We start from the raw sequence: 16,460 nt of genomic DNA on the forward strand, positions 1-16,460 counted from the left end.
CTATCATGGGTGTTTACTTCATGAATTAGTTGACCCCAGAAACAACAGGTCCATTCCACTACGTGAACCATACTGGATATTATGCAGGGTCCACATTGGCAACATGTCGCCGGCAACCTCGTTAAATTTTACGATAAGTATGATAATTATCGTAAAATTTATCGAGGTTGTCGCGCGACATGTTGCCAGTGTGGACCCGGCATTAGATGCACAAAACTTGAATAAAATATATTATAAATAAAATTTAAAAAGTACAATATAATTAATTGCGTCGACAGCCCTGGCGTCGCCCGCCAGTCGGATGGACTAATAAAAAAATAATTTGTCTAGTGACTGTATGTTAATAATTATTTTTAGGCACTCATGATATAAATTATTTCGCCCATTGCCTTTAGATGCAATAATGGTTCTACCTACCACTTGCTTCACTAGTATAAAAGTGAAGTTGCGCAGTCAATAAAAAATCACTTTCTTTTTATAATAGGCAGACACTAAATTCTACGTTTTAAAAAATATGCATTAGAATTAAACAATACCTATTATTTTTAATACGTAGGTCCTAAACATTACAAATAAACACTATTCATTAGTAATGTTTTTTGGATAGCACATGAAATAAAAATGTAGGTAGATATGCATGTCAACATCCTTCGTATATTTAGTTCTCGGACAATTTCAGGTTAAAAAGTTATTAATATATTATTAAGTTTATATCGTGGCTAACACATAATCAAAAAAGTTATCATATCCATCATATCAGTTGCAATACTTCACACCAAAGAACTGATAAACATATTGAATTTAGTAAAATTTATTAGAAAGTACTATTTTTTGGTCACCCCATAGCTTCACTTCACAAGCTTCACTTGGAGGGAGATTATTGAGACAAACATTGGCGGCAACCTCTTTATATTAACTAGTAGACCAGTTATTATGGACCACATGTAAAAAAATCATATTTTCAATTCTCAAGGCCGATTCTGTAGAGCTGCCCCTTAAAATAAAACCCTCTAAATTTTATTAAAATTTAAAAAAATGTATTAGTTTTTTTTAAAACGGGTGAATTTTTGGTTTTTCATCCACATCTGAAAATTAGGTAAAATTTACCTGATTGAGATAGAAAATTATGTATTCTCTTAAGGTGACGCATCAGTGAAACGCCAAATATGTTTCAACTGTACGCGCGACGAAATTGTGTACTCGCTTCACATTCATTGAGGGAACGTCGGGTCGGACGCACGTCACTTTGCTGCGTGATGGCGACGGGCCAATTAATTCTAAAATCGTGTAAAGATGACTAAAAACGTTACCCATTTACTTTAAAAAGAAAACATGTCAATGAATATATTATTATTGTTACTAATAAAATAATAAACAGAACATAAAATGGACGTATGTTGGATTTATATGAGAAATAATATTTCGTTTGACAGGCGTCATTTTCACCCGCGACCCGCAATCCGCACATCGCCTAGCAACGATCTTTTTAGACCGTGCCTCAACTAATGCATGGCCTTAATAAATTAATGTGTGTTGTTTTTCGGCCATCTTCCCCGCTTAGCTGGAGCATATTATATAATATGCTCATATAAACACCTCGGCATCTCCAAGAATTGTTGTCGCTCGCCAGTCTTCTTGCTTCGTTCCAGGTCATACAAGCATCCAGCACATACTCTATAGATACTAGCAGTGGTGCACCCAGGGGGGGCAAGGGGCCCTTTCACCCCCAAAAAACATTGAAATTGAAAGCCAATAGCATAGACAAATAAAAACACGGCAAAAAAATGATTTCAAATTCACCAGCACTCTCTTTAGAAAAAATTCTTAGATTTTAATTTTGTAACACAAAAATTTCGAAACACTGATGTCGGGTTTTTTGAGAAACCCAATCTCTAATGGAAATGTCAAAAAATTCTCGGTGTCCACTCAAATTCCTAGTGGTGTACAGCAAGTGCAATAGACAAAAGTCCGATAAACGAGAAATTAGGCGGTGTTCTGTTGGGTAGGTTTGTGTATAAGTTAATTGCAATAATACTTTAAATACTTTTTTTTTCCATTTTCAATTAATATATTGGTACTTCAATATTAAAAAATCCAAAATCGGCGAAAAGAACGACTACACCCACCACCATGGCCCATGGCTGACATGGCCACCACGGGCTGATAGGACTACAGCCTGGGGGCCCGGGATTAAGAGCGTCTGGCGTGGCGGCTCGTCCAATTGTGAAATAAACACACACCAGAAATTTGTTATATTTTAATAAAAATCGCATATAATTATGTAGTATGATGAAAATATAATATACGTAACTACATGATAATTCATGTGTATCATTTTATATTACAATTATTTATAGTGTTTCTAGAAAAGTAAAAATGGTTATTTTCGTTTCATAAATGAAAAAAAATAGTGAATCAATATCTACCCTGCAAAGAACTCACCGAGCGTACGACATGACAAGATGTTTTTGATTCTATTTCTTCATATTTAGAACAATTTAAAATATCATGGAGGAATTTGTATGGATGGTGCTCCGTCAATGGTAGGCTCATCTAAAGGATTCTTTACCCTCGCAAAGACAAGAAACCCTAATATTATCTACGCGCTGTTTTTTTACACAGGGAATCTATAGTTTCAAAAACATTACCGCAGCACTAAAACCTGTACTCTAGTACGGGTAATTTCATCAAATCCAGACCTTTAAAAACAGGCATTTTTAAAAAAACTTAGCATTTCTGTGGAAGCTAAGTAGGTACAAATGTTTGCTTTTTTACACTGGTGAGATGGTTATCTAGGATTAAAATTGTATGCCAATTCATGGAACTTAAGAATGAATTGTTAATCTTTTTTCCAAAATTAAGGATGGATAACGAAGTATATATGATTTTGTAAAACGTCTTCGGAATGATGATGATTGGTGTGCTAAAATGGCATATTTAGCAGAGACTTTTAATTATGTACTTAAATAACATTAACACAAGCATTCAAGAAAAAGACGATATTTTTGAAATCTACTGATAAATTGACAGGATTTCGAAAAAAAAACTATTTGGAAAAATTGAATAATAGGGAAAAATAAAGTAGATATGTTTCCTACACTGAACGTAAACATTACCGTGGGAATTATTCCCGCTATAACAGAACATTTCAGTGAATTTTCATGAAAGAAAAGATTGCATATTATTTTCCTTCCTTAAATATAGAAAATTGTGACTGGATACGAAATCCATTTGCTACGATTGATACGTCGAGTTTTGAATTTTCGTACCGAGAGAAGATGAAGAATTGGTCACCTTGGAAAATATTTTTTCTGAAATAACTATGGAGAAACTTTGAATTTCTGCCCAAGATGAATATGCAGGTCTCTACATGAGGGCACTGAAAATCTTGCTATAGTTTTCAACATCATATTTGTGCTCGGTTTCTCAACTAAGTATATAAAAACTAAAAAACGAGAAAGTCTTATAATAGGACTAATCATTCTGAAATCTGCAAACTCCGACAAGTTCAGGTATCACATTAATTTTATTGACTTTCACATCAAATAAATTCCATTTTGTTAATGGTAATTTTAGATACAGTTTTTCCATATATGTATATATAATGGAAAGTTTCTATAATTATGGAATCGATTTGTCATATTTATATGGATAAGGTTACGACGGTGACATACCAATGAGCGGGACCTTTAATAGTGTCCAATCTCATATATCTGCCATATATCCACAATTTTTATATGTTCATTGTGCATCACACAGTTTGAATTTGGCAATTGAGATGAAGCGTGTGCAAAAGCGAATAACTTTAATGTTGAAATAAAAAAGCGGCGAACTACATCGAAACAAACATTGAGGTGTAATGTTCTAGCTGATTCAGAAGAAGGGTATTTCAGAAGAACTATCTTTGTTCCATTTATTGACCAAATATTAAATCAGCTCAATGAACGTTTCATACGATATCGTGAAGTACTGAAGCAGTTTATAACTCTTCTACCAAACGAAAAAGATGCTCCAACCGAAAGTGCATTGCAAGAATTTCGTGAGCTGTGCGAGTTTTATGACCGTGATATGCCTTCTATAAGTCTTGCAATTTTAAATGCCGAATTGAAATTATGGCATAAAAAGTTCGATAAATCAAATGCAGTCACTCCATGCAGAAATGCTGTTGATCCCATATCAAAATGCGACAAAACGATTTACCCCAACATCTTTTAAAATATGTGAAACACTTCCCGTCACAACATGCGTCAGTGAGAGATCATTTTTAACCTTACGCCTTTTAAAAAGATAAGTACATAAAATATACATAAAAACATAAGTACATAAAACAAACATTATATAATATAAGGTGTACATGATGACATACATACCATGACGTAGTCAAGATTAAATGGACTGGCCTTACTTTATATACACAGATAGATTAAAACACATTGACTGCAGACAAGATAATTACTTTTTTATTACCACATTTAAATAACATGCTAATTATATCGAATGACAACCTTAATTGTTGCGCGCTGGGCGCGTCTTTAGCGTCCAATGTATTAACGTACCTACCTACGGCCGAAGTAATTCAAGAACTTTGTAAAAAGAAAAGATAACTTGATTTTGTTCTGTAAATAAAATTTTCAAATCCTACTTGCCCCCCCCCCCAATAATAAATCCTAATTGCGCCACTGGATGACAGTATACTATACGGTTGCAATTATATTAGATTCAATATAAACATTTCTTAATTCAATTAACACGGTTGATTTTGCAAAATTCATGAATTCAACAATGAAAACCTAACCTAACCTGACAAATAATCCAGTATATCGGCTATTTTCAAAATTTGTTTGCTGCTGGCTTCCTGTAAAATGTAAACCGACAAGAGCCGTGTTTTATTTAGACATGAATTTTATGTCAGTAGGTACCTACTACACTCTTTAATATACCTACACCATACGGCCATATATTAACGGTACAACATTATTCGATACTTGGATTGTTACTTTTAATCAAATACGAATATCGGTATACGACTTCTAACTAAAAACAGATTATTATAACTGTTGGGTCACTAGTGTGGTGTTCGATGTGTAGGTTGAGGATGATAATGACGTCTACGATGTAGCAGGATGAGATTTATTAGCAGCGTATCGGTACAATAGTATATTATACATGATAGTTACGAGCTAAGTACTTGGATTCGAGTGACATCTAGATAAATTATTCTTCGTTATTTATACACTAAAAAGTAATACATTAACATTAAAATTCTGTTACACAATCATATTGAACTAACTATAGAGTCAGCGTTTTAATTTGAGTAGCGAAATGAAATATTATTTGTTATTACAGTTGTACGAAAATATGATACAATAAAAAATGTTTATTCGGCAAATACACCGTAATGGTATAATGCGCTATGATATGATGTAATAATATCCGTATTTAATGTTGCCAATAAACTTGCTGATTTAGCTAAGATTGTTTGCTGGAAATTGATTCGCTGAGAATATATTACTGCAGAGAAATTTCATATTTTAAACAATAGATATTTGATCGCTTATTATTCTGCAGCTACATAACATTGCCGAATCAAAACAGAAATTTAATAATTATAATGTTTGGCTGTAAATTCATAGCTGTTTACATATTCTTCCTCGTCATTTTATTTTATATAGGCAGCCATAAGCAGTTCCTACATCTTATGATCACATTAAAGTCAACCGTCTAAATTGCCAAATGCGGCAGCGTACACTTTCGTGTGCGCAATGAAAAATGATGATAAAGAATCTACTTAGGTAAACACCGGGAAAAACAGATGATGTCAACTGGTTTACTATAATATAAGATGGATTCGGTATAGAGTAGAATGTCCTACTAATTTATATTATAAATCATCTTTAGACGCAGTTTATACTTTTTTCATCCCGAATCTTTCGAGGGAAAGACCTTCACGATGAACACCTTCGACTCTGGCAACTCGTTCTAGACATAATATGTCTGCTTCAGAGATACCTGATGACCTTATAACTATATTGCGTTAAACAATCAACCTCTCTATTCCATGATAAAAAAATAAACATTTAAAAAGCTTACCTACAGACTACCTTTCATAATAAGTTCAAAAGACTCAGAAGACCTACAAACCGGAATGCAGGAACTCGCTTAAGTAAGCAACAAAGTACGCTTGAAAATAAATGTAACAAAGACGAAAGTCATGTTCAACTACTTTGCGGGCCAAAAAAAGATCCTCATCAATGGCACTCAGTTCGAACAGGTGAAAAACTACATCTATCTGGGACAACAAGTGTCTGGGTATAGATGGATGTATATTTGATGAAATTATTCGCAGAGTAAAGCTAGGCTGGAGTGATTTTGGGCGCCTGAATAGTGTCTTCAAAAATGACCTTTCACTGTGCCTCTAAATCGCAAACAGTATCAATTTTATACCCCACAGGATTTATCTCGTAGAGAACAGGCCCCTGATATTTTGTTCGTTATTACTATTTCGCATCGACGAGTATATTGACCGACCATGTGATTCGTAACCTTTGTTGTTATAATATACCATCATTTTTGATCATGGACTTGTTCCTAACTTAAATACTCTTTTATTTCAAAAGTTTCCTGACTATTCCCATGTTGCGTTTTTGCCAAATAGAGTAGGTCAGGGCTCGCGCCCTTTAATTACTAATATTTAAGTTTACTTGTGCACGAGTTGAACTTAGCAGACAGCGTAGAAATCAGACTCATGCACTGTTATTTCTGTTTCAATAAAAGGTCTCATTTTGCTCTATTCTTTACCTAGGGACTGAGCTAAGTCGTTGTTCAAGAGATTTGTGGTAGTATTTTTTTACGAACTTCCAGGGTAAAGGCGAGGGAGTATACATATTTTTGTCTATTTATGGTATTATCATTCTATCTTCTTACATCATACCGCATTTTATCGTGACACGTGTGTGCTCCCCGTAATCACATATGCGTGTTAAACATGGACCCCAAGTAAAAGAGATATCCCGAAACTTGGAGTAGCACAACGCGGTATGGAGAGGTGCATGCTGGGCATAGCGCAAAAGGACAAAAAGAGGAATGAGTGGATAAGAAAGCAGACAAGGGTTTGCGATGTGATAGAGTTCATTAAAAGTCTCAAATGGAGATGGGCTGGAACATCGCTAGAAGAAGAAACAATTGTTGGACGAATTTAGTCATCCAGTGGTATCCAAGAGGTGCAAAACGTCCGCAAGGCAGACCTAGAGGCCGCTGGATCGTTGAAATGATAAAGTTCTGCGGAAGTACGTGGCAACGCAACGCACAGGACCGAGAGACGTGGAAGCAGCTTGAATAGGCCTTCATCCAGCAGTGGATAGATTCAGGCTGATGATGATAATGATAAGTAGTTCAAGTCGATACTTTTACGAATCCTTAGTTACTAGCGATGAGACTGAAAATGAATATTTACCAGATGAAATATATGTTACCTAGTGAATAATACTGTCTTAAACTGCCTATAGGTACGCTACTTATTACTATTATGTAATATCTATGTGAGTAAATTGTGTGTGGAAGGTACATAATTATTATGTGTAATGAAAACCTTTAAAATCATAAATAATAATAAAAAGTGTGTCTTAGTGCTCGTCCGTAGTCATTTGGCGGGCGCGGCGCGGCGGCGTCTTGCGAAACCCAAACGTGTAACCGTGTGTATTATGCCCCAAAAAACACACTGTCTACGAACATTTTAAACACGGTTATACGTTTGAGTTTCGTAAGACGCCGCCGCGCCGCCCCCGCGCGACCACTACGTTCTTGCACTTAAACTGCCTATGTCTTGATTATTACTGCTGTGTATTTGGTGCAAGATGTGCCTAAACCACTCCTATTTTAAAGGTTTCCCAGTATTTTCAAACTGATTATTCGCCATGAGCTTGTCAATTTATATTTTCTATAACCAGGTGTTCATGATGTGTATTAAAAAAGTTAATCGTATTAATTATTGTTGACGAGAAAAATAAACAATATCTTGTACTGAGCAACAATTGATATACCTATTTGACATAGGCACTTCTTACATTAGGCCCCAGATATTATCACCGATTTTTGATAAATATAGCAATTCGTATGACAGAAAAGCTGAGTATAAATAAGTTAGAGGCAAAACGATGGCAACACTGCTGAGTAGTGTGCAGATTTTATTTCGAGTTGGAAACATTGTCATTGTTTTCTCGTGGTTACTGCATGGGAATATAATTTAATCATTTGCGCATAAAATACATAAAATGGATGTCAAAGTTGAACCAGACGTAAGCGAATCAGACGCAGAAAGGGAGAAAAGCTGCAATGTAGCCGGAGAGCGCCCAAACATTTATATAAAACAAGAGATTCCCGACATTGACAGTCACGCATTTGAGGTTAGTTTGGTCCAATACCTACTTCTAGCGAACTATGATAGGATTCACAGGAAAATTGCTGTACTGTAGGCATGTTAAATGTAACAAGATTATTTGATAAACGCGTTTTTTCAATGTATAGCCTAATTTTTATTTGACAAACCATGGCACCAGAGAACGGATCTCAGCTAACTGCAATAGACACATTCTTCATTTTTACGATTACGGCTAAGGAGGGAGGGGCAGGGGAGTGGTTACGATCGCGTGCGCTTCCCAGTGGGTCTATTCTATGCTTATCGGCCGCTAAAGTGATGAAGTGATAAATATTATCAAACTTAGGGTAGGTTTGTATCAAAATATTAGCACTTATTGTAACAATTACATGAAGTTGGTTTTTATTGTTGCAATAAGTGCTATATTTTAACAGCAGCAAGATAGGTGCTGTTAAAATATAGCACTTATTGCAACAATAAAAACCAGCTTCGTGTAATTGTTACAATAAGTGCTAATATTTTGATACAAACCTACCCTAGCTTTGATAATATTTATCAATTTAGTGTTCGATAAGTATAGAATAGACCCACAGGCGAAGAATGCGACTGAATCGACAACAATTGAAGGGGATTGTTGGCAACGCTTGTTTGATTGTTGTTGTGATTGCCTGTTATGTGAATGCAGAAATTTCATCGAGAGAAAGAGGCGCTGATGGATAAACTCATGGGTGGCGCGATGTATTGTCATGGTGTGCAAATGCATAAGGTTCGTATCTTTCAACCTGAACGAAACAAATCAAATTAAACCATAGACAATATACGTACAAATTGTATGAGTAGAAAGTAGACCGGAAATGGTTTGAGATTTGACGTTCGGTTCAATGTATCATTGAAAATCAAACCGTTCTCGGACCGTCAGAAATGGTTTTATATGAAACGTCAAACCGATTCGGACGATCCATAGACTAATGGCAATCTGTCAAAGTGTCTTCTTCTTCTTCTTTGCCCATATCCGCCCCTTAACTGGAGCATATGGACACCACGCGGCGCCTCCAAGAATCCCTGTCGCTCGCCAGTCTTCTTGCTTCGTTCCAGGTCAAACCAGCATCCCGTAGCTCCGCCGTATACACTCTGTAGATTGTATTTAGCGGCCTTCCAGGACGCCGGAATCCGGTCGGCTTGAAGAACAGGCAAGCCAGGTTAAAGTTCTCTTCTGGCATCCGCAGCACGTGGCCGTGCCAGGTCCAACGTCGCCTCTTCACTTTCAGCGTGATGAGAGGCTGCTTGGTACGTTCTCTTATCTCCTCGTTGCTCCTAAAGTCATACCACCGCACACCCAGTATTCGTCGCAAACATCTGTTTTCGAAGCTCAGTATACGGTTGCTCTGAGCCTTCGTAAGGTGCCATGATTCGCTACCGTAAAGCAGCACCGTCAGAATGCAAGCGTCGAATAGGCGGCATTTGGTTTTGACCGAGTACAATCGTGAGTCCCAGACATTTCGCATCGAGTTGAATGTTGCTCCAGCCATTCCCATTCGGATAGCGAGCTCTTTCTGCAAAATGCCATCTCCCGTGATGTGTACCCCCAGGTACTTGAAGCTGTCGACGCTCTCGATGCTCTGTCCATCGCTAATCAGAGGGAAATCTGGATCAGGACAGGTGCTATTGCACAAGACGTTGGTTTTCTTCGCGTTGATTTTCAAACCAACGCGAGAGGAGTTGTTATGCAACCTGTCGATTGTCTCTTGAATGCCCTCGATTGAGTTGTCGAATAGGACAGCATCATCGGCGTATTCCAGGTCGCATAGCTTCACCGTGGAGGTAACAGGTATGCCTCGGTCGGGTGGTATTGACTTCCGTAGTATGAAGTCAAAGAGAATGATAAAGAGAAACGGTGCAAGGACACAACCCTGTCTGACTCCGGTCGTGACCCCGAACCATTCCGTGACAGTGTCTCCAATTCTGACACAGCATTCGCTATTCTCGTGTAATCTTTTGATTATGGCAATGATCTTGGGAGGGATCCCGTATGCTTCCAGTATCATTCAGAAGGAGGGGTGGTGCGGACTGTCGAAAGCCTTCTCATAATCCACAAAGCAGCAAGCCATTGGACTGTTCAGCTCATGGCTCTGCTGGAGAAGACATCGAAGGTTGTGGATTTGGTCTGCACACGCTCGACCAGGTAGAAACCCGGCTTGGTTTTTCCTGAAGACGTGCATTATTGGGTCCCTTATTCTCATCAAAATGATGTTTGCCAAAATCTTTCCCGGAACACTGAGTAGCGTAATGCCTCGGTAATTGTCGCAGCTTAGAGGGTCAACTTTTTTAAGAAGTGTGATGATTTCACCGTTCACCCAGTCCCTTGGGCAGCGCTCTTCTTCCCACACCTTTGTCATCAGATGAAACATAGGGTGCAGGATTGCGCTCAAGCTGTACTTGAGGAATTCAGGATGAATCCCGTCTCCCCCCGGTGCCTTTCCGTTCTTGAGCCTTTTCACAGCCGATTTTATCTCGGTGTGCGTGGGCGGGCAATCGGAAATGTCGGTCGCTCGGGGAATGTCCAAAAGTAAAGCTTCCGCAGATATGTCAAAGGGATCCAAGGGGGGTGGGCGGTTCAGCACTCCGCAGAAATGATTCTTCCAAATCTTCTTGACGCATTCTGCGTCAGACTCTATTGCTCCACTGGGACCACGAATGGCTCCGGGAGTCAGTGGTCGCCTGCCGCAGACTTCACGGGTGATTCGGAAGAGTTTCCTGGTGTCATTTCTGCTTGCTGCCTCCTCTGCCGCTTCAATTTGCCGGTTCATGAAATTGCGCTTGTCCAACCGCACGGATCGTTTGACTACCCTGTCTTGGGTCTGGTAGTCAGTCCGGCGGTCCTCGGTTCGGTCGGGGTCTCTCTCCTCGTCTCTCAGGGCTTTCAGCCTGGCTCGTTCACCAATTTCAACCCACGTTTCGTCAGACATCCACTTTGGCTGCTCACTCCTTCTGGTACCAAGGACGGTACGAGCCGACGACACAATCGCACTCTTTATGAGGCTCCAGTCCGCCTCAATGAGGTCGGATTCAGATTTGTGCCGCTCGTAGATACGATCTACACTATCTCGTACAGCAGTTTCGAAGTCGGTCCGAATTCTTCGGCGTCGGAGCTTCTCAACGTCAATTCGTTCGCACTTTGGAGGCCTCGCCTGGCGACTGAGTTTTACTCGGATGTTTCCAATAAGTAACTCATGATCGCTATGGATATCGGCGCCTCTGTAAGTACGCACGTCGAGAAGTTCCTTTCGGTGCTTCAAGCTGTATAAGAAGTGGTCAATCTGCGTCCTCGTGCGTCCATCAGGAGACGTCCACGTATATTTGTGAATGTCTTTGTGGGGAAAAACAGTGCCTCCGATTGCAAGCTCGTTCAGAGTGGCGAATTCTACGAGCCGCTCACCATTATCGTTGGGGTCACCGAGGCCGTGTCGTCCCATCACCGTGGGGCCAAGCACCGGGTCTGCTCCTACTCTCGCATTATAATCCCCCATTACAATCACGCGGTCTCTTCGGGGGATGGCGGAGACTGCCGCGTGGAGAGAATCGTAAAAAGCATCCTTTGTCTGCGCGTCGGCATCCTCAGTGGGGGCGTAGCACTGAAAGACGGTCAAGGAGCTACCAGGCGTCTTGAAGGAGGCACGTATCAGTCTCTCCGAGATTGGTTCCCATTTCACGAGGCAACGGGCCGCTCTCTTTGACATCAACACTGCCACTCCCTGGCGATGGTATTGCTCCTGACCTGAGTAGACAATAGAGTAACCCTCAATCAACTTTCTCCCGGCTCCTTTCCAGCGCACTTCGCTCAGCCCTAGGATGTCCACACCATAGGTGTGCATGATGCGTGTGGCGTGCAGGTCCTTTCCGGGGGTACGCAGGGTGCGAACATTATATGTCCCAATGCGCATACTCGAGTTGTTAGAGAGGATTACTCTACCTGTTTCATTGTCCATTTCCATGCAAGGTCGTCGTTTTACAGAGCCGGTTGTCGTCCGAGGCTGCTGTGTAGGTGTTTTGTTAATCTGTTTCGTTTAAGGAGGCAAGGTGATTAGCCCAGCGCTCCCGAGGCCTGAGCCACGAGGGCCCTGAAGGTCGGCTCGACCAGGTTTTTCTGTCGGGGATTTCCTTCCCTTAGCCAGAAGGCCAGTTTTATGGCGCCGGTCACTCGCCCTTCGCCCCCTGCTGTTAGCTACAGCGTACGCTGCATTGCCCGGAGGTCGCCACGGGGAGGCCTGCAGATGGGACTTGCTGGCAGTTTGGCATTTCCCAACTTTTGCTATGAACACATCTACTGGCGTCAATGTGTCCACTTGAGGCCGACCAGCCGTTGACCACCAAAGCATTATTTGGCATTTATATATCGTGAGGTGTTCATATTAATATGTTAGATATTGACACCATAGAAGTTGACTTGAATTATTTATATTATAGATTAATAATCAATACCTATTATTCATAAGTAACCATACGCGAACAAGACGCCGCTTTTGGTCTTATTATCTCAAAATCCAGCCATATTTTCTATGCAAAGAGTTCGATTTAATATCATTACTATAATTATTATGTCAGACCAAGAATTTATTGTCATTTTAGTTATATTTTGTAACGGAGATTCTATACTACAAATAGTGTTAAATCAACCAGGAATGATCTTTATATTACCTACCTAATGCATTTTATCAATTTAATATGTTCGATTGTCATCCAAGTCACATAATCATACTGTCGACATGAACAAGTGGTCAATTATAAAAAGCTCTCATCAAAAGTCATTTTTGAAAACTTATTATACCTATAAATCGCATAAATTAACTAAATGGCTACCTATTCACGAAGCATTCTTTATATTTTGTACATTTAAAATGAATGAATACGAATTTGTATTATTGTAGACGACGATAGGAGGTTAGAATTTCATAACAAGTTGACGTTTCAATAAATATGTTTCTGGTTTAGAGACTAATATGTTATGAATTAATTTTAAGTACTGGCAACACTAATTAGTCGTCAAAAAAACGTTTCCGTGGACATTTACCAAACGGTCCCATTTCGTTTGTTTGATTCAGGTTGAATGATACAGACTTATAATAATATCTATGGAACGTACGGTCTATCTATGATTTTTGACAGTTGGTAACTATGTCCATGTTTCTGCTTACTGCATGAAAAAAAAATCATTTCCGTGTTAAATAGGTACGTAAAATGCATGTCAAAGTCGATCCAGATGTAAGCGAAGCAGACGCGGAAAGGGAGAATAGATGCAATGTGGCCGGAGAGCGCCCAAACAGTCCGGACGCCAGCATTTATATAAAACAAGAGATTCCCAACACTGATAGTCTCGTATTTCAGGTTAGTTTTGTCCAATACCTACTTATATCTATGATAGGATTCAAAGGAAAGTTGCTCTACTGTGGGCGTGTCCAATGGTTGCGGAATCGATTTTAATCGACCTCGCCATATGCCCGTAAAATTGTGTCTTGAAAATCTAACATCCTTATTTTAATTATTAAAATATAATATTAACGGCCCACATGCTCAGCATACGTCAAAATGGAGCTTTTATGCTATTTTCGAAGCTTGATCCTGGACATTCCTTAAACGTTGTAGATAATCTATTTACATAATTTTGAAGCCTTATTATCCTTTATATTTATTTTAAACATTTGATGACTGCATAAAGTATTTTTATAAGTGATCCCAAATTTGACAAGAATTAGGCATTTTATAATTCAAAAAATGGGCAAGACACATTTAAAGATAATTTAAAATATACTGATTATAAGCTATGTCTTTGGCCATTCAAATGTGATAAACATTCTACGAATAAAGTTTGCTTTATAATAATTATTGACCTAAGAATAAGGTAGTATTTTTTTGAAATACGCCATTTCTATTGGAATTTCCCAGTGGCTAAGCTACAACATACGGTCGTAGCCATAAATTGACAAACGATAATTGAAGTAGGGAGTAAGATTATGTTAACGCGCGTGTCTGTTATGCGAATGCAGAAAATTAATCGAGAGAAAGAGGAATAGGAAAAAGAGGCGCTGATGGATAAAATCATGGGTAGCGCGATGTATTATCCCATGAGCAATATGATGCTTGCGCACGCGCAGCATTTTTTAAATGATCCGAAGTCATCAAAAAGTAAAACCAGTTGAACTTCACTCACTTTGGATTCCTGATGATCACTTTCGATGATTCGTTGATGAATGTCCGTTTACGCGGGATTACAGGGCTAATTCCTCTGCGACGATTATCAAAAGTGAATTATATAAACGGCGGTTAGGTTAGGTTAGGTTAGGTATAAGAGATTTTTTCGCGAATGTTTTTTAACCAAAACTGTATTTTGCTTTAAATTCTTTATCGTGCTATTCCCTGAAATTCAAGATTTAAACTATTCAATTTGAAAGACGTCCATCATCACTGTCTGGAATCTAATTCTTGACATACTGACATACCCTGATACCCTCATCAGGGGTTTAGGTATAATTATTGTGAGTACAGGCTGTTATCATATGGGTGCAAAGTTTTGTCACCAAGAATCAAAATAAGTCGCTTCCGCCGCCAAATGCGGACAACCAACTAGTGTCTCTACATACGGTCTGGAGCCACATCCCCTATCACTCAGCATTGGGGGCTTCGTTACCTGCATGTTCTGTGTTTCGCCGCATCTTTAAGAATTCTGTTTGAGACTTTTTTGCTGGACGATATTATTATTTTAAGCTATACATTCAATCGTACATCAAATAATACATAATCTGAATTCTATTTACATGTTATTTTTTATTATTATTAACATGAACTAAAATTTATTGCATGTTTTGAATTTAGTTTACTTCAATAGTTAATAATTAAGGATTTTACATTTGACGCGAATTGCTGAAGACTGATAATTAAAAATGGCTTTAATTCTTTTATTCATGGCGTTAGCCCAAAAATATGGTATGTTTCGAAACCATGTTAGGTATAGAGTTATTCCTATTTTGAATTTTGATACGCCCTCTAAAATCAGACAAAATACTAAAATCTTTGTGCTTTATTTGCATGTTCTATAATCAGATGACCTTAATTTTTTCCAGCATAGGTACATGCATGTATAATATATAGACACATAATCCATTGTTAAGTCTAAATACCTAATTTATTGACTTACCTACTTTTGGCAGCAACACGCGATATATGGCCCTCTTGCTTTAAGTTTTAAAACAAATCCTAAGATACTTACTGGTTACAGCTTGCTTTTATGCTGATTGGCTTTAGAATTGAATTATCTATTACCGATAATGATTTTAGGCTCGAATTTGATTTTATATATAATTAAAATGATAGATAGATTTTTGTAAGCTTGCTACTAGAATTATTTGTATGGAAAAGTTCCTGAAAATTGAATAAATAGAAGACTACGGACAATAATTCTACTCAACTTTTGATGACACACGTTGTAAAAGAGTGACTATAAAATTGGTTTTGTGCTATAAATTGCTGTCTTGTAGTCAACTATGTTGATATTTTCATGAGTCAGTTCAATAATGAATCTGGCATGTGTGGTGGACTTTTTACTGTCCCAATTAGGCGACGTAGATTACGATTAGTTCGTTGCTTTGGTTTTTGTTCCTTGAGATTTGGCCTTGATAAACCGGTGCGCCAAATATACAGTTCTGCCTTTAATAATTGTGTAGGTATTTGCGAGAGTTTATTATATTAAATATAAATTATTTTTTTGTCAAAATTTCTTCACGAGCCATTTTGTGTGTGAGAGGGAAAACGAATCAAGTGTGTCTGAAAAATTATGTGATATTATGATCACATAAATTAATGATTTCCGCATGTATACCCTTTTGGGCGGACAAGCAAATGTATATGCTTCCTGCGGATATTTGGTGAACATTACTATTTATTTTAGATTCGTCATTATAAGTGGTTTTAAAAAGTAGGATCGTTAAACTGGATAATGCGAGTAGATGGATCAAATGATATAAATCCTGAGGATTTAAATACACTAATGGACGATCAGAACTTGCTTGAAATACGAAAACTCATGACATCCCTA

Source organism: Rhyacophila brunnea, unplaced genomic scaffold (assembly GCF_057557595.1).
Source record: "Rhyacophila brunnea isolate RB1 unplaced genomic scaffold, BYU_Rbru_1.0 scaffold_13, whole genome shotgun sequence".
NCBI lineage: Eukaryota > Metazoa > Arthropoda > Insecta > Trichoptera > Rhyacophilidae > Rhyacophila > Rhyacophila brunnea.